The sequence below is a fragment of the Telopea speciosissima genome, chromosome 9 (assembly GCF_018873765.1).
Source record: "Telopea speciosissima isolate NSW1024214 ecotype Mountain lineage chromosome 9, Tspe_v1, whole genome shotgun sequence".
Taxonomy (NCBI): Eukaryota; Viridiplantae; Streptophyta; class Magnoliopsida; order Proteales; family Proteaceae; genus Telopea; species Telopea speciosissima.
The window spans coordinates 15,001,777-15,028,641 of NC_057924.1; positions in this window are offsets into that span (position 1 = coordinate 15,001,777).

Below are 26,865 nucleotides of genomic sequence, written 5' to 3' on the forward strand. Positions count from 1 at the left end.
ACAGCTGATGAAATCCCTTTTGTAGAAGGAGCAATTCCTGGAGAGTTGGAGAATTTTGGTTCTCAAGGAGGGAATGGTGAAGGTTAGTTTGGTTGTAGAGTTCTGTTCAAAGTTCTATTAAGTCGGAAACAACATTGAGTACGATCCAGTGGAAATGCCGCTTGGAGGAAACAACCATTGTCCCCAGTCGCCACTCCCATGGCTCTGCTGCTAATTCTAGTGTTGAAGAAACCCTCAAAGGACGACCCGAACATTGGAGCAGACTCTTAGGTTTTCATCTACTTCTCCTTGTGTGGTTAACTATGCAAGTGCCATGTTGTATCCTGCCGGCCGTGCCCTTTTTTCATGGAACTCTGCCTCTTTATATGCCCATTTTTGCTGTATTTGAGTATTGCATTCCCTTTTCTTTGACTTATTTTATGTTATAAAAATAAGCATTTCATTTTAGAATGACGAGTTCTGTTCTTGTTGTTCTAGTGAACTTTGTTTGTATTGCCCTTAGCTCAATCGAATGATACCCATATGTGTGTGTGTGTTTTTTGTTTCCCTCTTCTTCTGTGTACTAAGATGATACCCTTTATTACATATGTAGTCAGTTTAGTACTTTCCAATAAAATGTGTGAAGGGAGAAGATCTGAACTTTTCTCTTCATCAGATTTAATCCATTAGTGTGCTTGAATTGACTGGTTAAAACACTAATTTGATCATACTGCTGTACTGTATATGGCTTGTCTTATTTCCATTTTATTCACTTCAGGGAGTCTACTAGTCCATATTATCTAATTTGTTATTTCTGTCTCTGTGTGTCTGTCTTTTATTTTCATGAAGTAAGTACTGAGAGAGTGGATACAGTTGTTTCTAATTCTGAATAAGGAAACCTTTTTCATACTTATGCTACCAATTCTTAAATTAAGTTGAAGATGTGTTCTTTAAACCAGTCAGAAGGGTTTACAGTAGCTGAGGTCTTTGTGGATATAAGTTTTTAGCCTTAATGGTTGCTAGTACTTGTATTCTTATGGTTGTCATGTTGTCTGGGTTAAAACAGGAGAAATGGGTGCCATTAATGGTAGCATATTTTTTTTTTATGAATGTATAGTTGTGTAATTGGTTGAACTTTCATTATAATTTGTAGAGATTCATGATGAAGTACCTTACATATCAAATCTGTTTGGATTTCTCAATTCTTAGCTAGTAGCATTGTCGCATGCAATTCAGGGTACTGTAGAAGTTGATTCAACTAAGAATCACTCTACAGTAGGATCGATGATAGATTGCAACAGAACATCAAAATAGCAGCAATCAGAATTAGAAAGTGGACAGAATCTCGATATTCAGCCAAGTGATGGAGCTGAAATTCAGGTCGAGTGTAGGATGGATTAAGAATTTAAGCCTACAAATTTGGAGCTGATTCCAATCATCAGAAACAAAGGTAGAAGAAGATTACCAATTTAGAAGGTTAACTCCAAATTTAGAAGGTAGGAGCTATAGACCAAATCAGTTAGTAGAGCTTCACTAGGGATCGAGTGAAGGAAGAGTTGTGGAGGGTCTGCGCTCCAAATCTTAGCCTATTCTGATGGCTAACAACTGAGAACTGAGATGGAGTCAAAATTAAAAGGTTGTAGCAGACGTTGCAAACTAGTGGAAACTGGGTCTTCAAACAATGGATCAATTGGAGCTCCTGGTTGTGTGATTCAACCATATTTAAGGCACCTAGGCGAACCAAGGCGATGGAAGGGGCTAAAAACCAAGTCGACACTAACAAGGCGACACCAGAAATCAAGGCGAGAGAAAGGCACCTGGACGACTAGGGGTTGCGCGCCTTGACAACTATGGATTCAACCCTTCAAACCTCTGCTGAAACTGAGTTTAGGTTGCAGAGAAATTGAGGCTTGAAGTTTGCTGGAGAAATAGAGCAGAAAAACTGGGCTGCAAGGTTGTCCCACCTTTGGGTTGAATGTCGCAGCATTAGTCCTTGAGGTGATTGAAAGTCGCACCTTGTTGAACAGTGATGGCCACTGAGAGGGGGGGTGGGTGAATCAGTGGACTATAAAAACTTTTCCCTCAAACAGGTTCACCTCCTAGTTCACCTGTTGAGAACTTTAACACTCACCACAACCACCCACACAGTCACTGATACTGCTGCCAAGAACTGCTAAACCAAGTGCTACCAAGAGCTGATACTATCACACAATATGGCACTCAACCACACACACTGCTGGCACATATAATCACATACACACCCCAGCCTGACAGTCAAAGGCTCTACCAGGTGTGTACACCCATCTTGCAGAAAAGCACTTCTAACCAAAGCAAACAAGCATCCACAACACAGAGATATACGTGCTTTGACAAGTTGCCTACGTGCACGGAGTAATGGTCACTTGGACCTCAGCATCTACTCATCACTAATTTTCCCAGCATAAAACTGAGAGGCCGCACCCACGGCAGATGATGTTTTAGTCACACCTATGACTCAAGACAACTAGCCTGCTTCTATCCCTAAGTATAGAGAAGGGTGTTACCCCAATGGTTTCCTAGCACCTACTAGTAACCAACACTGTGTCCAGATGCAACTGGACAACTCAACAAAAATACTTGGGCTTATATAAATGCCCTACAATGTCAAACACATCTAGCATAGGTCTCAACATGCATCCCTACTGCTATCATATACAATGAATACCGAAATACAAAAATTACAAAGTCAAGAGATAGAAATTCTCACAACCATGCAATGTCTCTGATTCCTGGTATCCGTAGATGGAGTCTGGCAACTCGGGTTGCTCATTGGAATCTTCAACTTCTCCTAATTTGATGGAGAACTGGAATCTTCAAGTGTACTAAATCACTTATGCTCTGGAGTGGTTCCTGGTAGTGTGGGAAACCACTTTCTTCTTCCCTTCTCTTTTCTTTTCCTTCCTTTTCCTTTCTTCTTTCTTTCCTCCACCGAATCTGAGATGGAGCTTTAAATTTCTTCTCCCCTTTTTTTACTTCTTTCTTTCTTCCTTCCTTCTTCTTCCTTTCTCCTTCTTCTTTCTTCTTCCTTCCTCTTTTCCCCTTTCTTTCTTGGTTGCAACCACGAAAAAGAGGCTCTGGTTCTATGATTTCAGATCTTCAATGGCATCAAGGAAGGTTGGAGACTTGAGATAGAGAGGGGGACTCAAACCATGAATGAGCAAATCAACTATTTAGGGCTGCAACCCAAAACAGCTTTCTATTTCTTCAAAAATCAAAGCTTGAAAAGAGAGAGAGAGAGTCATTCTTGGTTGCTTGTTTCTTCTAAAAAATGGAAATCCCCCCTTTTTTCTCTTCTCTTCTTTTCTTCTCTTTTTGCTCTCCACGGTTCTATGGCTCTCTCTATGGAGAAGAAGACCGCCTCTCTCTACTTTTAACAAGAGACCATGTAAAGGTCAAAATAGCCCTTTTTAGATGGGCCCATGGGATTTCCAAAAAGGGAATCTTCAATCTAGCATAGATTAAAAAAACTTCCCAAAAGGTAGGGAGTGACTGGCACGGATTCCAAAGTGCTTTTTGAAGAGCCAATCAAAAGCTCTAGAAAGAGTCAAAGACTTTATACAACCTTTTTCAAAAAGCCACTCATGACTCCATTTTTTGAAATCTCTTTAACTTTTGATAATTTCAGAAAGACCCTTCTTGTTTCACTCAATTATATCGTTGTAGACAGCACTTATATATATTTGCAAAATAAACCCCTGAGACCAAAAATGAATCTGTAGTGCTGGCCGAGAGCATGAGATGAAATCAAAAAAAAATTCCAGATTTGCTTCTATTCTGTGCACCCATACGAGAAAATTCATAACTCCCTCGTCTAACGTTGGATTGACGAACCGTTTAAACCGATGGAAAGAAGACTCGACGAACTAACTTTTTCATGTAGAATGTTCCGCCAAGTTCTGTCATTATACCCTCAAAAAATTTCGACGAACACGCTGCCAGTGCGGAAACCTATGAAATCAACATTTTTAATGCACCTAGCCTTCACCCAAGGCTGTTTAAGGCTTCCAAACACTGCAATAAACAATCTCATGCTGCCACATAATCCTCGGATGCTCCAGCATCATTCCCAACATGTCACGTCACTGTAAAATGGCCAAAATGCCCCTGTGAGCTGTGTCAACACTCCATAGACCTCTGTGACTGACAAAATCACCAACATACTACTGGTTGCTCTTTGTCACCTGTCTAGGACATTTGTACTATGTAAAATTACATAAATGCCCATGAATGCTGTCCATGCCTAAAATGACAAAAATGCCCTGGATGACTCCCAAACACTATGGGGCCTTTTGAATACACTGCTAAACCCCTGTAATGATATCACTACCATTGTGAACACTGTAAGAACTACTAGGGATGGTGGGGACACTATCCGAGCATCGCTCTGTACTCCCATAAGCACGTCTACTCAACCGTATCGCCGCTGAATCGCCTAAGCGTCGAATCGCACTAAGATGCATTGTGTTGAGCACAACAACACACATGCACTATATTGACAACAATGACAACTAATACACAATCATTGCCATCTGCACTGTGTGTTCAACAATCGTCCTCTGTCTCTGAGTGGCTAATAGAGAGTAGTAGATGTGTGTACTGCAGACAGTCAGAGTCTGATAGCACAATCCCGAGATCATTACTGGAGACATCAGTACATGAGTTGTGCGATAGTCAGCTTGAGGAGAGATGCAGAGGACTTCAGGCAGAAGTCACAGCATTGCAGACACAGTTGCAGGAGCTTCAGAGCAGTCAGACATCCTTCCCATCTGTGGTTGTAGATATTGATAGACGGCCAGCTCAGTCTGTAGATTGTCAGAGACCACCAATCATTAGTTCTGATTCAACTATAGAGCAGGGTGAGTCATCTAGGAGAGCTGCAGAGACAGACTTGAGCAGACCACAGAGACTGAGCACTGGCACAGCTCAGAGGATACAACAGAGAGCTCAGAGGAGACAGAGACAGAGAGATCAGAGGCACATGCAGATGAGACCTCCAGTACACCAGGTGCAGTGTGGAGGTAGTCCTCAGCAGAGACATCAGTACATGAGTTGTGCGATAGTCGACTTGAGGAGAGATGACCCGAGAGGACTTGAGTAGAAGTCACGGCATTGCGACACGCGATTGCGGGAGCTTGAGCGATCGAGACATCCTTCCCATCTGTGGTTGTAGATATTGATAGACGGCCAGCTCATCTGTAGATTGTCGAGAGACCACCAATCATTAGTTCTGATTCAATTACAGAGCAGGGTGAGTCATCTAGGAGAGCTGCAGAGACAGACTTGAGCAGACCACAGAGACTGAGCACTGGCACAGCTCAGAGGACACAACAGAGAGCTCAGAGGAGACAGAGACAGAGAGATCAGAGGCACATGCAGATGAGACCTCCAGTACACCAGGCGCAGTGTGGAGGTAGTCCTCAGCAGAGGCAGATCAGAGGGACACAGACTAAAGGTACCACCCAGCAGATATAGAGGAGAGGTACAGATTTCAGAGGTAGAGGCCAGCAGAGGCAGGGAAGACATGGTGACAGGGAGATATAGCATGTTATATTAGAGATTTAGCTGGGCATGGCAGGTTCAGTAGATTTTCCCAGCAGTGGCAGATGGTTCCTACAAGTTGGCATAGAGTACCACCCAGTTGGCACAGGCAACCCCCAGTGAGACAGTCACATTTTCATGGGTATTGTCACAGGTGCAGTGGGTATGGACACAGGAGTGCAGAGTGCACCCAGAAAGTAAGATCCACTAGCTATGGAGGGAGGACTCCCATAGCACCACTAGGCAGACAGTCAGTGGAGTGCCTCAGATGTCACCAGCTTGGACATTGGGCCAAGCATTGCAGGACAGTTCTCTCCTCTCATCTTGCTCAGCAGCAGAGATTATTTACACTCCAGAACCAGGAAATCTAAAAGAGGTTCTAGGAGGCAGCAGATGAGTGGACAACAGCAGTAGAGACAGCAGAGACAACGTCAGTCACAGTCTAGTGACCAGTCTCAGATGGCCTTGTGTAGTATATGGAGAGTCAGAGGCACACCGAGGACATAGGCATCAACTAGACAGACCAGACAGAGGGCCAGGACAGTTGTGGACAGAGTCTGGAGACAGAAGACAGATGTTAGTTCAGCAGTTGTTCAGGCAGGCTTCAGAGAGAGTAGACCATCAGTTGGGTAGGCAATAGAGAGGTCAATTGGTTCGATTAAGCAGAGACAGAGGCACAAACAGAGATACAGAGTAGTGACTGAACAGAGAGATAGGCAGCAGAGCAGGAGAGCTTCTGAGAAGAAGCCCAGACAGAAGACCAAGGCAGTTGGTCAGAGAATTTGGAATGAGAGGCATACTGAGGTGTGTGCAGCTACACTCACCACCCTCACACCACCTAGCTTAGGTGTGGGAGTGGGCACACATCCCATGCACAAAGTGCACTTAGGTGCACAAGAGAGGGGGAGCTCACTAGATGTTCATTAGTGCCCCCAACAGGACTCAGATTATAGCAGTAGAGTTCCTATAATAGTGCTTGGATTGGAGACATCTGTTGACACACAGTGCAGTTCTCGACAGTGTTGTTGCATTTGGTGGATATTGCAGTCATCAAATGAGCAGTTTCAGGACAGTCAGAGAACAGAGCAGTTAGTGAGATGTTAGTAGTGATGTTAGAGGTTTGCAGCTGATGAGTGTGGCAGCCAGTAGTCAGTTTTATGTGCATCAGTATGGGTCCGAGTTTTAGTTGGTATCACTTTCAGAGACAGTTGTCAGAGTGCAGTTCTTCAATATGGTGATTGTCTAGCTTGGGTAGAGTTGGATGTTTCAGCACTGGTGACCGGGGGAGTGATATGTTGGTTTGACTAGATGCAGAGGTTTATGTTGGACAGCTGGTGTTGATGTTGTAGTTGTGAGCTGCAGTTCATTTTAGTTGTGTGTATCTACTTTAAACAACACTTGTTCTGTTGGGTAGATATGAGTTTGAGGTGAGCAATTGAATTTTCAACTCATAGGATAGGGAAGATGCATATGGGCACTCCTATGAAGTTTGAAAATTCACACCTGTAGGATAGGAAGATGCGGTAGGTACTCCTATAGGTGCTTGTATCCCACACTGGGAGAAATTGCTCAGGTGATGTGATTGTCAAATGCAGCAGATGGAATTATGAGATTACATTATTGTTGTTGCTTTTAGATTGGACTCATTTGGAGTCAGGTATATTTCTTTGGTACTGAGGCCAAAGAAGGTGTTCTCAGATATACAGGAGAGAGAGACACCAATTGGGCACTGAGATATCCCAGGCCAGGGGGAGTATTCTCAGGCAGTTGTGCTCAATAGCATGGAGTAGAGATTGGACTTAGGGGAAGTCCAAAGGAGGGAGTCTCTATTGAAGGTGGAAGGCAGTCCACTTCAGCCCTTTGCAATTATTGTCAAGGGGGAGAGAGAGAGACTCATGAGCATGGATGACTTTTGTTTATATTTTGCTCATGATGTGTTGACAACAATTCCACAGGGGGAGATTGTTGAACACACAGTGCAGATGGCAGTGACTGTGTGTTGGTTGTCATTGTTGTCAACACAGTGCATGTGTGTTGTTGTGGTCAACACAATGCATCTTAGTGCAGTTACAGCGCTCAGGCCAGTTCAGGCGGCATTCTGGTTGAGTAGACATGCTTATGGGAGTACAGGCAGTGGCTAGATAGTGTCCCCACCATCCCCAGTAGTTCTTACAGTGTTCACAATGGTAGTGATATCATTACAGGGGTTTGGCAGTGTATACAGAGGCCCCATAGTGTTTGGGAGTCATCCAGGGCATTTTTTTCATTTTAGGCATGGACAGCATTCAGGGGCATTTATGTAATTTTACATAGTACAAATGTCCTAGACAGGTGATAGAGAGCATCCAGTAGTATGTTGGTGATTTTGTCAGTCACAGAGGTCTATGGAGTGTTGACATAGCTCACAGGGGCATTTTGGTCATTTCACAGTGACGTGACATGTTGGGAATGATGCTGGAGCATTCGGGGATTATGTGGCAGCATGAGATTGATCATTGTAGTGTTTGGAAGCCTTAAACAGCCTTGGGTGAAGGCTAGGTGCATTAAGAATGTTGATTTCATAGGTTTCCGCACTGGCAGCATGTTCGTCGGCAATTTTGGAGGGTATAATGACAGAACTTGGCGGAATATTCTACATGAAAAAGTTAGTTAGCCGAGTCTTCTTTCCATTGGTTCAAACGGTTCGTCAATCCGACGTCAGACGAGGGAGTTATGAATTTTCTCGTATAGGTGCGCAGAATAGAAGCAAATCTGGAATTTTTTTTAGATTTCATCTCATGCTCTCGGCCAGCATTACAGGTTCAATTTTGGTCTCAGGGGTTTATTTTGCAAATATATATGTATTGTCTCTACAATGATATAATTGAGTGAAACAAGAAGGGTCTTTCTGAAATTATCAAAAGTTAAAAGAGATTTCAAAAAGTGGAGTCAGGAGTGGCTTTTTGAAAAGGTTGTATAAAGTCTTTGATTCCTTTCTAGAGCTTTTTGATTGGCTCTTCAAAAAACACTTTGGAATCCGTGCAAGTCACTCTACTTTTTGGGAAGTTTTTTTAATCTATGCTAGATTGAAGATGCCCTTTTTGGAAATCCCATTGGCCCATCTAGAAAGGGCTATTTTGACCTTTATATGGTCTCTTGTTAAAAGTAGGGAGAGGTGGTCTTCTTCTCCATAGAGAGAGCCATAGAACCGTGGAGAGCAAAAAGAGAAGAAAAGAAGAGAAGAGAAGAAAAAGAAAAAAAAAAAAAGGGGTTTTCCATTTTTTAGAACAAACAAGCAACCAAGAATGGAATCTCTCTCTCTCTCTCTCTTTCAAGCTTTGATTTTTGAAGAAATAGAAGGCTGTTTTGGGTTGCAGCCCTAAATAATTGATTTGCTCATTCATGGTTTGAGTCCCCCTCTCTATCTCATGTCTCCAGCCTTCCTTGATGCCATTGAAGATCTGAAATCATAGAACCAGAGCCTCTTTTTCGTGGTTGCAACCAAGAAAGAAAGGGGAAAAGAGGAAGGAAGAAGAAAGAAGAAGAAGAAGAAAGAAGAAGGAGAAAGGAAGAAGAAGGAAGGAAGAAGGAAAGGAAGTAAAAAAAGGGGAGAAGAAATTTAAAGCTCCATCTCAGATTCGGTGGAGGAAAGAAAGAAGAAAGGAAAGAGGAAAAGAAAAGAAAGAGAAGAGAAAAGGAAAAGGAAGGAAAAGAAAAGAGAAGGGAAGAAGAAAGTGGTTTCCCACCGCCAGGAACCACTCCAGAGCATAAGTGATTTAGTATACTTGAAGATTCCAGTTCTCCATCAAATTGGGAGAAGTTGAAGATTCCAATGAGTAACCAGAGTTGCCAGACTCCATCTACGGATACCAGGAATCAGAGACACTGCATGGTTGTGAGAATTTCTATCTCTTGACTTTGTAATTTTTGTTTTTCGGTATTCATTGTATATGCTAGCAGTAGGGATGCATGTTGAGACCTATGCTAGATGTGCTTGACATTTGTTGAGTTGTCCAGTTGCATCTGGACACAGTGTTGGTTACTAGTGGGTGCTAGGAAACCATTGGGGTAACACCCTTATCTCTATACTTAGGGATAGAAGTAGGTTAGATGTCTTGAGTCATAGGTGTGACTAAAACATCATCTGCCGTGGGTGCGGCCTCTCAATTTTATGCTGGGGAAATTAGTGATGAGTAGATGCTGAGGTCCAAGTGACCATTACTCCGTGCACGTAGGCAACTTGCCGAAGCACGTATATCTCTCTGTGTTGTGGATGCTTGTTTGCTTTGGTTAGAAGTGCTTTTCTGCAGGATGGGTGTACACACCTGGTAGAGCCTTTGACTGTCAGGCTGGGGTGTGTATGTGATTTTATATGTGCCAACAGTGTGTGTGGTTGAGTGCCATATTGTGTGATAGTATCAGCTCTTGGCAGCACTTGGTTTAACAGTTGTTGGCAGCAGTATCAGTGACTGTGTGGGTGGTTGTGGTGAGTATTAAAGATCTTAATAGGTGAACTAGGAGGTAAACCTGTTTGAGGGAATTTTATAGTCCACTGATTCACCCCCCCTCTCAGTGGCCATCACTGTTCAACAATTGGTATCAGAGCAAGGTCCCTACAGTTAGCTTCAACAGCTTAGGGTGATCTTGGTAGTGATGGCAGCAGTTGATAAGGGGACATCGCAGATTTTCTGATTCAGGAGCACCTATCTTCTATGGTGTAGATTATGTTTTCTAGAGATGTAGGATGGACTCATACATTGGAGCTGAAGGAGGCTATGATGTGTATCAAGTTGTTAAGAAAGGTTGTGGAAAATCAAAGAGAGAAAAAGGGTTTGATTCCAAAGCCAAAACTCTCATACTTGATGGATTGAGTGACAGCATTAAAGTTAAGGTTAGTGGATGTACTTCCTCCAAGTCTATGTGGGATAGACTTTAGAGTTTATATGCTGGTGAGCCATGTAGAGTAGTTGTACAGTCAGCTAGTGATGAGTCAGCATCGGAGGTAGCTAGCAGATCATCAAAAGAGTGTTCTTCTATTCATTCAGAGACAGAGGTGGATAGGCCAGTGTGCATGGTTTCTCTGATAAGAGAGAGAGCATTGCGGTTCAGAGTTCACATGAGGAGTTTGATGATGAGGTAGATGATGCAAAGATTGACTAGAGAGGAGAGCTGACATCTGCTCTTAGTGAGTTGAGACTGGAGAGGGATAGACATCATGTGACCTCCAGAGATCTCACTGAGGCTACAGAGACCATTCAGTCCTTGAGAGCTCAGTTGAGAGAGTCCTCAATTATTGTGGAGGAGCTTGAGGCTCAGGTTATTAGGAGGGATGATATGTATAGCAGTTTACAGGTGGAGACTACAGCTCTGAGGTCACAGTTGGCGGCACTTGGTTTAGCAGCTCTTGGTAGCAGTATCAGTGACTGTGGTTGTATGAGACTGAGTCAGGATTGCTATTAGAGTGTGATTGTGTGCCTGTGTGTATTTTGAGAAGACTGTGTGGGTGGTTGTGGTGAGTGTTAAAGATCTCAATAGGTGAATAGAGAGTGAAACTGTTGAGGGAAAAGTTTTTTAAAGTCCACTGATGCACCCCACCTCTTAGTGGCCATCACTGTTCAACATTTGGGTTGAATGTCGCAGCATTAGTCCTAGAGGTGATTGGAGATTGATTTAGGCCTTCAAGGAGTCTTCACAGTAATTGTAACGAGAAGCAGAGAACAGCAGTAGTACAAGGATTGATTATAAGGGTAGAGAAAATATGGAAGATAAGAAAATAGAATGTAAAGGGGTATAAGGAGATTCAGTGATGCAGATTTATCACCAAATTGGGCTTCTTTTATTAAGAATAAGTCTAGGGTTTGGTTATATACATGTTGGGCCTTTGATCCCATAGGTTTTCTATATAATAGGCCACTTTTATGGGCCTAAGGTATGGGTACATGAGTTGCATATGGGATTTGCCCTATACTTAGTATATTTTCTATGTTTTTAATGTTTTAAATTGAACCGGTCCAAAGCTAGTTTGAACCAGTGGTTCAATTTAATTGATTTTAATAGTTTTCTTTTAATTGTTTAGTTGGGCTAGATTAGGACTCTATTTTGAGTCTCTTTTAGTTTCCTAGTCAGTTTTAGTTGCCTAATAGGTTAAAGATTGGGTTAGGCCTTTCCTTTGTAGTGTAGGAGTCTAATTTTGAGTCTTTTATATAAGGTTGTAAGGGAAGCGAAAGTATTAAACACGAATTTGATTAATGAAATTAATGACTTGAGAAGTTTAATAGGTTAATGGGTTAGCCTTCCTTTGTAGGTGAGTCTAATTTTTTATATAGGTTAAGGAGCAAAGTATTAAACACGAATTTGATTAATGAAAAAGCTTTTGCTTGCTGCCATAGCTGTTGGATTAGGACTCTTCAATGGCAGTAACCTGAGGATAGAAGATAGGTTCTCTCAATCTACAAAATGCAAGGAGATGAGTAGCAGATCCTCCTAGTCTACAAGACGCAAGGAGTCAACTGGAGATCCACCAGTCCCTTCACCTTGATATGACTCATAAGGCGACACTCAATAGAGAAGATTGGTACCATGCTTTAATTTATCCAATGATAAATTAAATACTTCCCGTATCTGATGGGCGTAAGGAAGAATTCAATCAATCAAGGATCAATAGTGTCTTATCCGATTGGTGTCGATATAAAGGGTGTCATCATGCCTATCCACAATCCTATCTTATCCATGTGATTAACCGATGGGTATCATCATGTCTGAGCATCGAAATAGTGAACAAAACATCCCAAAAAAAAATTCACTCCAAATGCCCAAATCCATTCTCTCATTAAAACCAATAGGATTAAGTATATGTAGCATTGGGATATATCATAACCCATACTCCCACAAAAATTGAGGGTACATATGGAACAAACAATTATGTAATTTAAATTGATCCAAAATAGATTGTCCTAAAAGAATAAAAAAATAACAATATAATCCTTTGAATAAATATGGTTTCATTTTGATATATATGACTTGTTAATCCAAGAAGGTGGCTTGTTGTAATAAGCCAAATACAAAGGTGGCTTGGCATAAGCCAAATACATCTATGTGGCTTGGCATAAGCCACAATCGATTGTGGCAACTTTATGATAACCAAAGGTCTTTCCATCCTTACAAGTCTTTTCCAACTCTTTTAAACCACTTTTTTCCATTAATTCTTGTCATATTTCAATGACACTTTACAAATTCCCAATGTTATGAATGGTATTCCCATGATTAATAATGACATCAATTGTCACATCACACCATGCTATTACAATTTTGGCTTTTCATTTTCTCAACATATACGTATGAGTCTCTTTGCCTTCTTGAAAGAGAACAGCAAACAAAGACAAAAAAGAATATCAACATTCTTTTAGATCAAAAGAAGAATCTTTATTTATTTATTTTTTATTTTACATATTTAGATGTTATGATGATATAATCTTTTTGAAGATGAAATGAAACACACATTTTAAAATGAACATATGTTAATACAAGATTAAAACAGAAAACAACTCCAAAGAACAACACATAGAATATGAACATCAAAAGAATAATTTTGGAGATAGAAGCATGCAGAGTCATCTTGCTTGTGCTGTAATGTTATGTGTGATGTGGATGTTGTTTTGGAAGACTACTTATCGTTGGCATTTGAGACTGGGGCACATCAATATAGATAGAATTGACAAATTGATTATGTCTGGCATATTAACCGGAGTAACTCTAGAAAAGTTCCCAACATGTGAAAGTTGCATTTCTGGAAAGATGACTAAAAAGTTTTATTTAAAAGGTGAAAGATGTTCTTGTGTTCTAGAAAAGGCAAGGTTCAAAAACTCTGGTCTCGGTCCCTTGGAAAACCGAGACGAGTCGAGATCTCGTTGAGATTGTGCCTTTTTTTTTTTTTGGACTCAGACCCCCAACGCGGTGGGTTTTACATATATTTTGGGTTTGAAACTTGGTATTTAGCCTATTTCAGGCCATTTAAACACAATGGCATGCCCAGATTTCCCAAAAAAACAAGTCCAAATATGAGTTTCACTTTGGACCACAGGTTGGTAGACTACGAGTCGTAATAAAAGTCTAAAACACCCCTACTCTACACATAATTTAGTAATACATAGCAATCAAAACATTCAATTTAGTACATAGCAACCAAAACATTCAAATAAAGAGTACATTACATCAATCTTCTCTGAATTTGTTACATAAAATGTGATCGAGTAATGAATTCTTCCCCATATTGATCCACATAGAATTCTCATGTCATAAAATTGTTGTAGTGTTGCACATAGTGTGACACAGCCTCCATATAAGTATAGTCATCATACCAACAGCCTCCTAGGGTACATGGGAGGCTGTTGGTATGAGGTGTGAGATCCACTGCTACCGTAATATTAAGTTTGAGGCATGTATGGCTGGTTTGGGACTGGGAATATGTGCCCAAAACTTGACCCAGTGCTTTGATTGTCAAACTCAACTGTTGACTGTCCAAACTGACCATAGCCACTATATTCAGAATCGGTGCTCTTCTGGCCATATTCATAGGCATGATAATGCTGAGATGAATGCCATGATTGATGCTCATGCTTTCGAAACATGCAAGCATGGTGTTTATACTGCTATCATCATCCTGAGCATGTGAGTGTTTGCGACCCTTCTTTCTGTTGTACGTTTTAGTGTGGCCACCATGGTCTTGATCATGAGTGGCATGCGTAAACTGAGACTAACCTGTGAAACGCACAGGGTCCGCTTGCCTTTGCACATCATACTGGTACTGCTCGCGCATCCCCTCATGACGATCATCATAATAACCACCACTCCGCATGCCACTTCCACCACCATCACCACCACCACCACCACCATCATCATCACCACCACCACCACTCACCATCACCACCATCACCATCACCACCATCATCATCACCACCATCATCCATGGTTCGAGAACTCGTGAGATCTCACCAAGATCTCACCGGGTTTCTCGGTTATTTCAAAACCCGAGACGATACAGCCTATGGTACAGGAAATTGCAATTTCTTGTTGAGATCTCGGATCTCGGTATCGGTTTTGTCCATGGTTTTGACCCATCTAGACCCATCTACCACAAATATATCCACCTAACTCGACAGAACTCGTATATCTCGGCGAGTTCTGTCCTAAAAGGCTAAAACACTCCAAACACCTCTCCAAAGTCGATTTTTCTTCTTCTTGGCTTCAATTTTTTGATGGATTGCAAGCTTTGAAGTGTGATTCAACTACAAACTTGAAGATTCAACTCCAATATTGCAAGAATCATCACATATTTGAAGGTTTTTTCAAAGGTATTCCCTCTTTTCCCCAAATCTATTTTTTCAACAAAAGTTGTGCAATCCTTGGTAGATTCATGTGATTTTGAGATATGTTCAACAACTTTGGCCGATTTATCATTTGATGGAGTCCGGATTATTTTTCTATTATTATTTTTTTTATTATAATTTTTTGCAAAAATAAATGATTTATTTTAAAAAAAATAGGATGAATAATGATTGTTTGGAAGTGATTTTCATATATGTTGAACAACTTTGGCCGATCTATCACTTGATGGAGTTCGAATTATTTTTTTATTATAATTTCTGCAAAAATAAATGATTTATTTGAAAAAAAAATTAAAAAAAATAGGATGAATAGTGATTCTTTTGGAAGTGATTTTTCATATATGTTGAACAACTTTGGATGCTCTACAGCCTCATGGATCAGTTTTTTATTTTCACCCATTAAAAAAATTATTTTATTTTTCAGAATTGATTATTAAAATAAAAAAATATATATAATATTAAGGAAAAATACTTGTTGTTTATGGAAAATTATGCACAACATATGTACATAATGTTCAACTTCAAATGGTGTCAAATACATCATTACATTATATTTTTCTTATATTTTAAGGTATAAATATTTTTAATAAAAATTCAAATATTATTTTTAATAGGGTTAGGGGATAAATAAGAGATAGCTATTTGAATGTTCTAGTAGCTTGACATGTTTAACATTTATGAATAGAAGACTTTAAGTCTTGAATACAATACTTTAACTCTTTAATACATTACTTTAAGTCTTGAATAGTTACTAATACATGCTTTTTTATATAATAGTGTAAAATATAAGACATTTTGTACACAATGTCTGATATAGCATGGCAACATGGAGTTCCGATGTCCGAAGACAAAAAGAAGTCAAAGTACAATTATTGTGGAAAGTTGCTATTTGGAGGAGCCACCAGGTTAAAGCAACAGTTGTCTGGTACAGGTAAGGATGTTGCCTCATGCCCAAATGTTCTGACCCAAGTGAAACTGGCAATGGCACAACACTTGAGAGGAGGAAGAATAAAGAAAACGGAGAGGAAAAGAATACAACAACAGTTTGATGAGGCAGTACTAGAGAGGCTTGGTGTAGAGGTCCATGGAGGAGATGATACTGAATTTAGGCCTCCACCAGGTGAGTTTCAATCAGAGGCTGAATGGAGAATTTACCAGCAAACTTTGGCAGAGAGTAGACAAAGTTTGTATTTTGAGAATTTGAGAAGATATGAGTAGGCAAGAGGAGCTGGTGGATTTGGCTCAGCTGCACCAGTGCAATAAAATGAGAGGAGGAAAAGTACTGGGACAAAACATATACTACGGCCCCCAACCCGATCACGAGCACATTCCCCAGATCCCATTTTTGAGTAGGATCCAACAATTTTTAGGCAACCTGATGCCTACCAGCCAACCATCCCGCAAATGTTTGGTGGTCAACAAGAGGAAACTCGGAAAGCCTTAAGCAAGTTCATGTTATACAATGACATTCCAGCTAATGTAGCACAAGGAACATATTATAATGCATTCCTTGATGTTGCAGGGAGGGCTGACCCATGATGGAAGGGGCCTTCACCACATGAATTATATAATGTATAATTCACCACATGAATTTTATAATGTATAATTGCCTCAGGAGGTGCAGGAGCTAAAAGAGTACATTGATGGTTTGAAGCCAATGTGGGAGACGTATGGGGTTACCTTATGGCTGATAGTTGGATTGGACCTACTAGACTGTACATTATAAATTTTATAGTGAGTTGTAATGGGAAGACAATATTCTTGAAGTCTGTCGATGCATCAAAGCATGTAAAGGATGCATCATACTTGTATAAGGAGTTGAAGCTAGTGGTGGACGAGGTAGGAGCAAAGAACGTTATCCAAATTGTGACGGATAACGGTTCTAACTTTAAAAAGGCTGGAGAGAAGTTGATGAATAAGAAGAGTAAGAGGATCCGGTTCTATTGGACTCCATGTGCAGCACATTCCATTGATTTAATGCTGAAGGACATGGGGAAAAAAACTTTGGTGGCGGGTGTGGTAATAGGGCAAGACAAGTGATAAATTTTGTATATAACCATGGTTATGCTTTAGTCATGTTGAGGGAAAAATGCAATGGGGATTTAGTGAGGCCTGATGTCACTCGATTTGCCACCAATTACATTGCATTGAAGAGGTTTCAGATGAAGGTGATAGATCTGAGGTCTATAATTGCAAGTGAACAGTGGTTTGGTTGGCATGGTTCTAAGTCAGAAGAAGGTAGGGCAGCACAACAGACCATTGCAAGTCAAGTGAACAGTGGTTTGGCTGGCATGGTTCTAAGTCAGAAGAAGGGAGGGCAGCACAATAGACCATTGCAAGTGACGGATTCTGGAAGGACTTGCATAAAGTGGTTGCCATATTAGAGCCAGTGGTGGAGTACTGAGGATGGTTGATACAAAGAAGAAGCCTACCTTAGCCCACATTTATGTTGCCATTCAAAAAATGAAGGAAATGGTTAGAGCTGTTATACCTCAAAGTGCAAAGTCCTACATTAACATCATTAATGAGCGGTAGGAGAAGCACTTGAGTCATCCATTGCATAAAGTTGGTGAGTTCAACATACTTTTACACTTTAAATGTTAAAACTTTTTTACATTTACATATTCAAAACTCAAAGGCATTAAGTCACCTAACAAATTATATTTGTGGTGTCTACTTTACCAGCATACTATTTGAATCCAAAGTATCAGTACTCCCATGATCTTGGGCTACACATAGATTTATTAGTGGAAGTTCAAGCTGGTATTGAGAAGTTGGAGCCCAATCCAAAGATACAAGCTGCCTGCAATGATGAGGTGAGAGTATGGGACTTTGGTACTTTGCTATTTGTTTACTAAATAGCAAATACTAATGCCTCTAACAATGTTTGAAATTTAATATAAAAATAGATCAAAAACTTCAGAGAGGCCTCAGCAAGTTTCGGTCGACAAGCTGTAGTGGAGGGTAAACAAAAGTCGGACCCTGATAGGTAGCATGACATTACATTTATGAATTATAATTTTATCCCCTTAGAATGTACATATTCCTAATATTCTATATTTGTAATGCAGTCGACTGGTGGGTGCTTCATGGTACAAGTTCACCCAACCTGAGGAAGGTAGCAGTGAGAGTGCTTTCACAAACTTGTTCATCCTCCGGATGCGAGCGCAACTGGAGTACATTCTCATTGATACACTCAAAAAGGCGGAACAGGTTGGGTAGCGAACAACTGGAGCAACTTGTGTATGTTCATTACAATATGAGATTAAGGATGAGGCACATACGTGAAGGAATTGAAGCCAATGACAAAGAACCCATCGAACTATCCAACATTTTCCAGGAGGACTTTGATGATGATGAGGATCCCCTATTCCAATGGGTGAGGGATCGTGGTATACCCGACATGGATCAGCTTAGGGGTAGGCCCGGTACTGATGTAGAGGACTATATGTCGCAAGAGGGGCGTGCACATTCAGAGTCACCGAGACCTTTTGAGGCTGCAGTAGGAAGTCCTGCTGCTGCTGATGATGATGATGATGGCAAGGTTCGAAAACTCGGGTCTTGGTGGGATCTCGGTCCCTAGGAAAATCGAGACGAGTTGAGATCTGGCCGAGATTGTGCATTTTTTTTTTTGGACTCGGACCCCCAACTTGGTGGGTTTTACACATTTTGGGTCTGAAACTTGGTATTTAGCCTGTTTCAGGCCATTTAAACATAATGGCATGCCCAGATTTCCTAAAAAACAAGTCCAAATATGAGTTTCACTTTGGACCATAGGTTGGTAGGCGACGAGTTGTACTAAAAGTCTAAAACACCCTACTCTACACATAATTTAGTAATACATAACAATCGAAACATTCAATTTAGTACATAGCAACCAAAACGTTCAAAGAGTACATTACATTAATCTTCTCTGAATTTGTTACATAAAATGTGATCGAGTAATGAATTCTTACCCATATTGATCCACATAGAATTCCCATGTCATAGAATTGCTGTAGTGTTGCACATAGTGTGACACAACCTCCATATAAGTGTAGTCATCAACATATACCAAACCCCCTATCCTAGGGTACATGGGAGGCTGTTGGTATGCGGTGTGAGGTCCACTGCTATTGTAATATTGAGTTTGAGGCGTGTATGGCTGGTTTGGGATTGGGAATATATGTCTAAAACCAGACCCAATGCTTCGATTGTCAAACTTAACTGCTGACTACCCAAACTGACCATAGCCACTATATTCAGAACCGGTGCTCTCCTGGCCATATTCATAGCCATGATGATGCTGAGATGAATGCCATACTGATGCTTACTAGTAATATCTATACTCATGCTTCCGAAACTTGCAAGCATGGTGTTCATACTGTTGTCATCATCCTGAGCATGTGAGTGTTTGTGACCCTTCTTTCTGTTTTACGTTTTAGTGTGGCCACCATGGTTTTGATCTTGAGTGGCATATGTAAACTGAGACAAACCTATGAAACGCACAGGGTCCGCTTATGTTTCCACATCATACTGGTACTGCTTGCGCATCCCCTCATGACGATCATCATAATAACCACCACTCCGCATGCCACCCCACCACCACCATCACTATTACCATCACCACCATCATCATCACCACCATCATCATTATCATCATCATCAGCAGGACTTCCTATTGCAGCCTTAAAAGGTCTCGGTGACTCTGAATATGCACGCCCCTTTTGCGACATATAGTCCTCAACATCAGTACCGGTTACAGATGCAATGGTGGGGTCGGGCCTACCCCTAAGCTGATCCATGTCGGGTGTACCACGATCCCTCACCCATTGTAATAGGGGATCCTCATCATCATCAGAGTCTTGGAAAATGTTGGACAGTTCGATGGGTTCTTTGTCATTGGCTTCAATTCTTTCACGTATGTGCCTCATCCTTAATCTCATATTGTAGTGCACAAACACAAGCTGCTCCTGTCGTTTGCTACCCAACCTGTTCCGCCTCTTTGAGTGTATCAATGAGAATGTACTTCAGTTGCGCTCGCATCCGGAGGATGAACAAGTTTGTGAGAGCACTCTCACTGCTACCTTCCTCAGGTTGGGTAAACTTGTACCATGAAGCACCCACTAGTCGGCTGCATTACAAATATAGAATATTAAGAATATGTACATTCTAAAAGGATAAAATTATAATTCATAAATGTAATGTCATGCTACTTATCAGGGTCCGACTTTTGTTTACCCTCCACTGCTGCTTGTCGATCGCAACTTGCTGAGGCCTCTCTGAAGTATTTGATCTATTTTCATTTTAAATTTCAAACATTGTTAGATGCATTAGTATTTGCTATTTAGTAAACAAATAGCAAAGTACCAAAGTCCCATACTCTCACCTCATCATTGCAGGTAGCTTGTATCTCTGGATTAGGCTCCAACTTCTCAATAACAGTTTGAACTCCCACTAACAAATCTGTGTGTAGCCCAAGATCATGGGAGTATTGATACTTTGGATTCAAATAGTATGCTGGTAAAGTAGACACCACAAATATAATTTGTTAGTGACTTAATGCCTTTGGGTTTTGAATATGTAAATGTAAAAAAATTTTAACATTTAAAGTGTAAAGTATGTTGAACTCACCAGCTTTATGCAATGGATGACTCAAGTGCTTCTCCCATCGCTCATCAATGATGTGAATGTAGAACTTTGCACTTCGAGCTGTAACAGCTCTAACCATTTTCTTCATTTTTTGAATGGTAGCATATATGTGGGCTAAGGTAGACTTCTTCTTTGTATCAACCGTCCTCAGTATTGCCACCACTGGCTCTAATATGGCAACCACTTTATGCAAGTCCTTCCAGAATCCGTTACTTGCAATGGTCTGTTGTGTTGCCCTCCCTTCTTCTGACTTACCATGCCAACCAAACCACCGTTCACTTGCAAACATAGACCTCAGACCTATCACCTTCATCTGAAAGTTCTTTAATGCAATGTAATTGGTGGCAAATCGAGTAACATCAGGCCTCACTAAATCCCCATTGCATTTTTTCCTCAACATGTCTAAAGCATAACCGTGGGTATATACAAAATTTATCACTTGTCTTGTACCATACCCATCACCAAAGTTTTTTCCCCCTTGTCCTTTAACATTAAATCAATGGAATGTGCAGCACATGGAGTCCAAAAGAGCCGGATCCTTATTCATCAACTTCTCTCCTGCCTTTTTAAAGTTAGAACCGTTATCCGTCACAATTTGGATAACGTGCTTTGCTCCTACCTCGTCCACCACTAGCTTCAACTCCTTATACAAGTATGATGCATCCTTTACATACTTTGATGCATCGACAGACTTCAAGAATACTGTCTTCCTATTGCAACGCACTATGAAATTTATAATGGACAGTCTAGTGGGTCCAGTCCAACTATTAGCCATGAGGGTAACCCTATACGTCTCCCACATTGGCTTCAAACCATCAATGTACTCTTTCAGCTCCTGTACCTCTTGAGGCAAATATACATTATATAATTCATGTGGTGAAGGCCCCTTCCATCCTGGGCCAGCCGTCTCTGCAACGTCAAGGAATGCATTATAGTATGTTCCTTGTGCTACATTAGCCGGAATGCCATTGTATAACTTGAACTTGCTTAAGGCTTTTCGTACTTCCTCTTGTTCACCACCAAACATTTGCGGGATAGTTGGCTGGTAGGCATCTTGTTGCCTAAAAATTGTTGGATCCTGCTAAAAAATGGGATCTGGGGAATGTGCTTATGGTCGGGTTGGGGGCCGTGGTATATATCTTGTCCCAGTGCTTTTCCTCCTCTCATTTTGTTGTACTGGTGCAGCTGAGCTAGATCCACCAGCTCCTCTTGCCTGCTCATATCTTCTCACATTCTCAAAATGCAAACTTTGTCTATTCTCTACCAAAGTCTGCTGGTAAATTCTCCATTCAGCCTCTGATTGAAACTCACCTGGTGGAGGCCTAAATTCAGTATCGTTTCCTCCACGTATCTCTACACCAGGTCTCTCTAGTATTGCCTCACTGTTGCTGTATTCTTTCCCTCTCAGGTTTCTTTATTCTTCCTCCTCTTAAGTGTTGTGCCATAGCCAGTTTCACTTGGGTCGGAACATTTGGGCATGAAGCAACATCCTTATCTGTACCAGACAAATGTTGCTTTAACTTGGTGGCTCCTCCAGATAGCAACTTTCCACAATAATTGCATATAGATTTATTTTTGTCTTCGGACAGCGGGACTCCATGTTGCCATGCTATATCAGACATTGTGTACAAAATGTCTTATATTTTACACTGTTACATAAAAAAGCATGTATTAGTAACTATTAAAGACTTAAAGTAATGTATTAAAGAGTTAAAGTATTGTATTAAAAACTTAAAGTAATGTATTTAAGACTTAAAAGTATTCTATTCATAACTGTTAAACATAATGTCAAGTTACTAGAACAATCAAATATCTCTCTCTTATTTATCCCCTAACTCTAGTATTTATTTCTTAATTAAAATAATATTTGAAATTTTTATTAAAAATATTTATACCTTAAAGTATAAGAAAAATATAATGTAATGATGTATTTGACACCATATGAAGTTGAACATTATGTACATATGTTGTGCATAATTTTCCATAAACAACAAGTATTTTTCCTTCATATTATATATATATTTTTTAAGTTTAATAATATTTTTATTAATTCTGAAAAATAAAATAATTTTTTTAATGGGTGAAAAAAAAAAACTGATCCATTAGGCTGTAGAGCATCCAAAGTTGTTCAACATATATGAAAATCACTTCCAAACAATCACTATTCATCCTATTTTTTTCAAATAAATCATTTATTTTTGCATAAATTATAATAAAAAAAATAATAATAGAAAAATAATTCGGACTCCATCAAGTGATAGATCGGCCAAAGTTGTTCAACATATATGAAAATCACTTCCAAACAATCACTATTCATCCTATTTTTTTCAATTTTTTTTAAATAAATCATTTAGTTTTGTAAAAATTATAATAAAAAAAAAAATAACATAAAAATAATTCATACTCCATTAAGTGATAGATTGGCTAAAGTTGTTTAACATATCTCAAAATTACATGAATCTACCAAGGATTGCACAATTTTTGTTGAAAAAAATAGATTTGGGGAAAAGAGGGAATACCTTTGAAAAAACCTTCAAATATGTGATGATTCTTGCAATATTGGAGTGAATCTTCAAGTTTGTTGTTGAATCACATTTTAAAGCTTGCAATCCATCAAAAAATTAAAGCCAAGAAGAAGAAATATCAACTTTGGAGAGGTGTTTTGAGTGTTTTAGCCTTTTAGGACAGAACCCCCCGAGATATGCGTGTTCTGTCGATATATTTGTGGTAGATGGGTCAAAACCATGGGCAAAACCGATACCGAGATCCGAGATTTCGGCGAGATCTCGACGAGAAATTGTAATTTCTTGTACCGTAGGCTGTATCATCTCGGGTTTTGTAATAACCGAGAAACTCGGCGAGATCTCGTGAGTTCTCGAACAATGGCCAGAGGAGGCTGTCACTATTTTATAACTTTCACTGATGACTTTTTAAGATTTGGTTTTGTGTATCTGATGAAACATAAATCCGAAGCACTAGAGTTTTTCAAAACATTTCAACTTCAAGTTGAGAAGTTGACTGGGCATGTGATTAAGTCACTAAACTCAGATAGTGGTGGAGAATATTTGTTTGATGATTTTGAGATGTATTGTCTTGAAAATGGCATTAAACATTTTCGTACTCCACCTCATACTTCTGAAGCTAATGGGATTGCAGAAAGGCGGAATCGAACCTTGCTTTGATATGGTTCGATCAATGATGGCTAGAGCAAATTTGCCAACTACTTTTTGGGGGGAAGCTTTATTTACAACTATGCATATATTTAATAGAGTTCCCACTAAAGCAGTGGATTCAACCCCTTATGAGATGTTTTATGGTAAGCAAACTAGTATTGCTTATATTAGAGTATGAGGGTGTATTGCTCATGTTTTGATTCCTAATCCAGATAGAAATAAATTGCTATCCAAAACTAGAAGGTGTTTTGTTGTTGGGTATTCTCACCGTTCAAAAGGATATAGGTTATATGATCTTGAGAATTGAGTGATAATTAAGAGCAAAGATGTGACATTCTTTGAGGATCGTTTTGACAGTGAGAGTACAAATGATGTTTACAAAAGAGTTTTGGAGGAGTTAGGTGAAATTGATAAAAAAGAGTATCTATTAATAAAGTTGTTGAGGACCCTGTTACATATTCTCAAGCTTTTCAGATGTTGATTCTCAAGGGTTGTTGAAATGCAAGATGAAATCAACTCTATGCATAAGAATGGTGTGTGGAGATTGGTTGATAGACCTGTGAACACTAAAGTTATTGGTTGCAAGTGGATCTTTAAAAGAAAGAAGGATATGTATAGAAATGTTGAAACGTTCAAAGCTAGGCTTATTGCTAAAGGCTACATCCAAGAATATGGCGTTGATTATGATGAAAGTTTTTCATCAGTTGTAAGGATACAATCTGTTAGTGCTATTTTGGCATTGGTTGCATATTTTGATTTTAAACTTTATTAGATGGATGTATAGACTGCATTATTAAATGAGAATCTTGATGAAAATGTTTTTATGGATCATCCTGAAGGTTTTATTTATGAGGGAGATGAAGACAAAGTCTGCAAGTTAGAGAAATCTATATATGGGTTGAAACAAGCTTCAGGACAATGGAAGTTGCGGTTTTATGATTCAATTGTTGGAATTGGGTTTATACAGAATACTTCTAAAGCTTGTATCTATGTGAAGAAAGAAGGTCAGAAGGTTGCATTTCTTATATTATATTTGGATGATATTCTACTTGCAGGAAATGATGTAAGTATGTTGATAGAAATAAAATATTGGTTATTTAATACTTTTGAGATGAAAGGCTTGGGTGAAGCTTCCTACATTTTGGGTATCAAAATTGAGCGAGATCGTGAGCAAAGATAGTTTAGTTTGTCTCAAGATACATTATTAAGGAGATTTCACATGACTGATTGTTTGAGTGGAAAAACTTCTTATAATTATCTTAGACGGCTCTCTAATGATGACAGTCCTAAGTCTAAAAAGGAAAAGTTAAATGAAGCCTTATATTCTTATGCCTCTGCTGTTGGAAGTCTGATGTATATAATGATTTGTACTTGTCCAGATATAGTTTTTGCAGTTGGCCTGATCAGTCGTTTTCAAAGCAACCCTGGTAGAATGCATTAGATTGTTGTGTAATGGATAATGAGATATCTGAAGCGAACAAAAGGCTTCAGGTTGACTTATCATTCTAATCAGCCTAATATCATTGGGTATTTTGATTCTGATTATCAAAGATGTGTTGATAGCAGAAAATCTACCTCTGGTTATGTATTTACTTTATGTGGTGGAGCAATTTCTTGGAAGAGCAAGAAACATGAATGTGTTGTTAAATCTACTATGGAAGCTGAATATATTGCTTTAAATGCAGCAACTAAAGAAGCAGTGTATCTTCGAAAGTTCTTGTCAGTACTGTTGATAGTAAATTTTGTGGAAAAACCTATTCCCTTGTTGTTTGACAACAATTTAGCAATTGCCATCACTAAAGACCCAAAGTGCCACTCTCTTGCCAAGCATTGAGAGGGTCAATATCACTATATTCGTGATGTGATTAAGAAGAAAGAAGTAGATGTTCTTTACAAATGGTTTACTGTTTGGTGTATTTGAAAATGTTAAGTGGATCTGAATTAGAACTCTATGCTTGGATGATTAATTCATCCCAAGCACCTTCTTATTTATAAGAATAATAGAATAGTAAAATATGTACATGAGCAATGTGGGACTAAACCACATAATACAAAACTAATTAAATAACAAAGAAAAGGTCGAGAATACCCCTACGGTATTCGGCCATATATCTAACAGAAAAACATGTAATGAATATAGAATTGTGTTAGGCCAAGTGGGAGACTGTTCGAATTGTGTGGCCTAACACAAATTTATTTTATGTAATTTTTGCACATTATTGAACATTTCTATATTCTCATTTTGTGGCATGTGGCATGTATATTTTGTGGCTTGTAAAATTAATTAAATTGGTACTAGGGTTTTGATCTACTTGGCTAGTAGACCGGTTTTTTGGATGATCATCCGGATAAGCCACTTTGTAGTCTTCGGCTTGACCGCACACTTATCATGATGTATTACATGTTTATGTATACAAGATGGTCAGTACACATAAGGTCTGTGGAGTCCATCCATGGAAAGACCTCGTGTACGTCGAGTGTTGATCATAGTTGTCATGGCGTCGCCATGGTGCCGCCATGGCGTCCTGGCGCTGGAGAAATGTGCATATCGACCTACGCCATGGCGTCCTGTTTCTCTTTCCCTCTTCGATTTCTTCTTCTTTAATTTTTTGTTTCTTCCCCAACCTTAGACCCACTCCCTGTTTCCCCTAATCTCCTATTTTAGCCTTGGTTTCTGAATTTTTTCTTTCTGGGCAGTACTACCAGATTCTGGAAAGCCATCATAGGTTCCTTAACACAAACATCGACTGGTTCTGAGATTTGATCCATAAATTCTTTTCTCTTGGGCGATCCATACTTGGAAGTTTCATATCCAGAAGTCTCTCTTTCTGTGAGATTCAATTTTTTGAAGTAACCTGCAACTAAGACATCCGCAAGATCTGATTTCAGATTTCACCATTCGGTTGCCAGCAGAATTTTGGGGCTTTTTCTTGTTGGGATCGACAGACCTTGGTGCTGTGATTTTATTCCAGAAATTGCAGGGAGAATCTTCTTCATAAGGAGGAGTTTCCTCTGTTGGAACTACTCCAGTTCACCGCCTCTCTGCCTCTCTTTCTATCGTGTTATTGCAAGGTTGAAGAAGACATTAAGTCATTAAAATTGCAAGTAAGGACAATTTATATTATTTATATAAAATCCCCTAT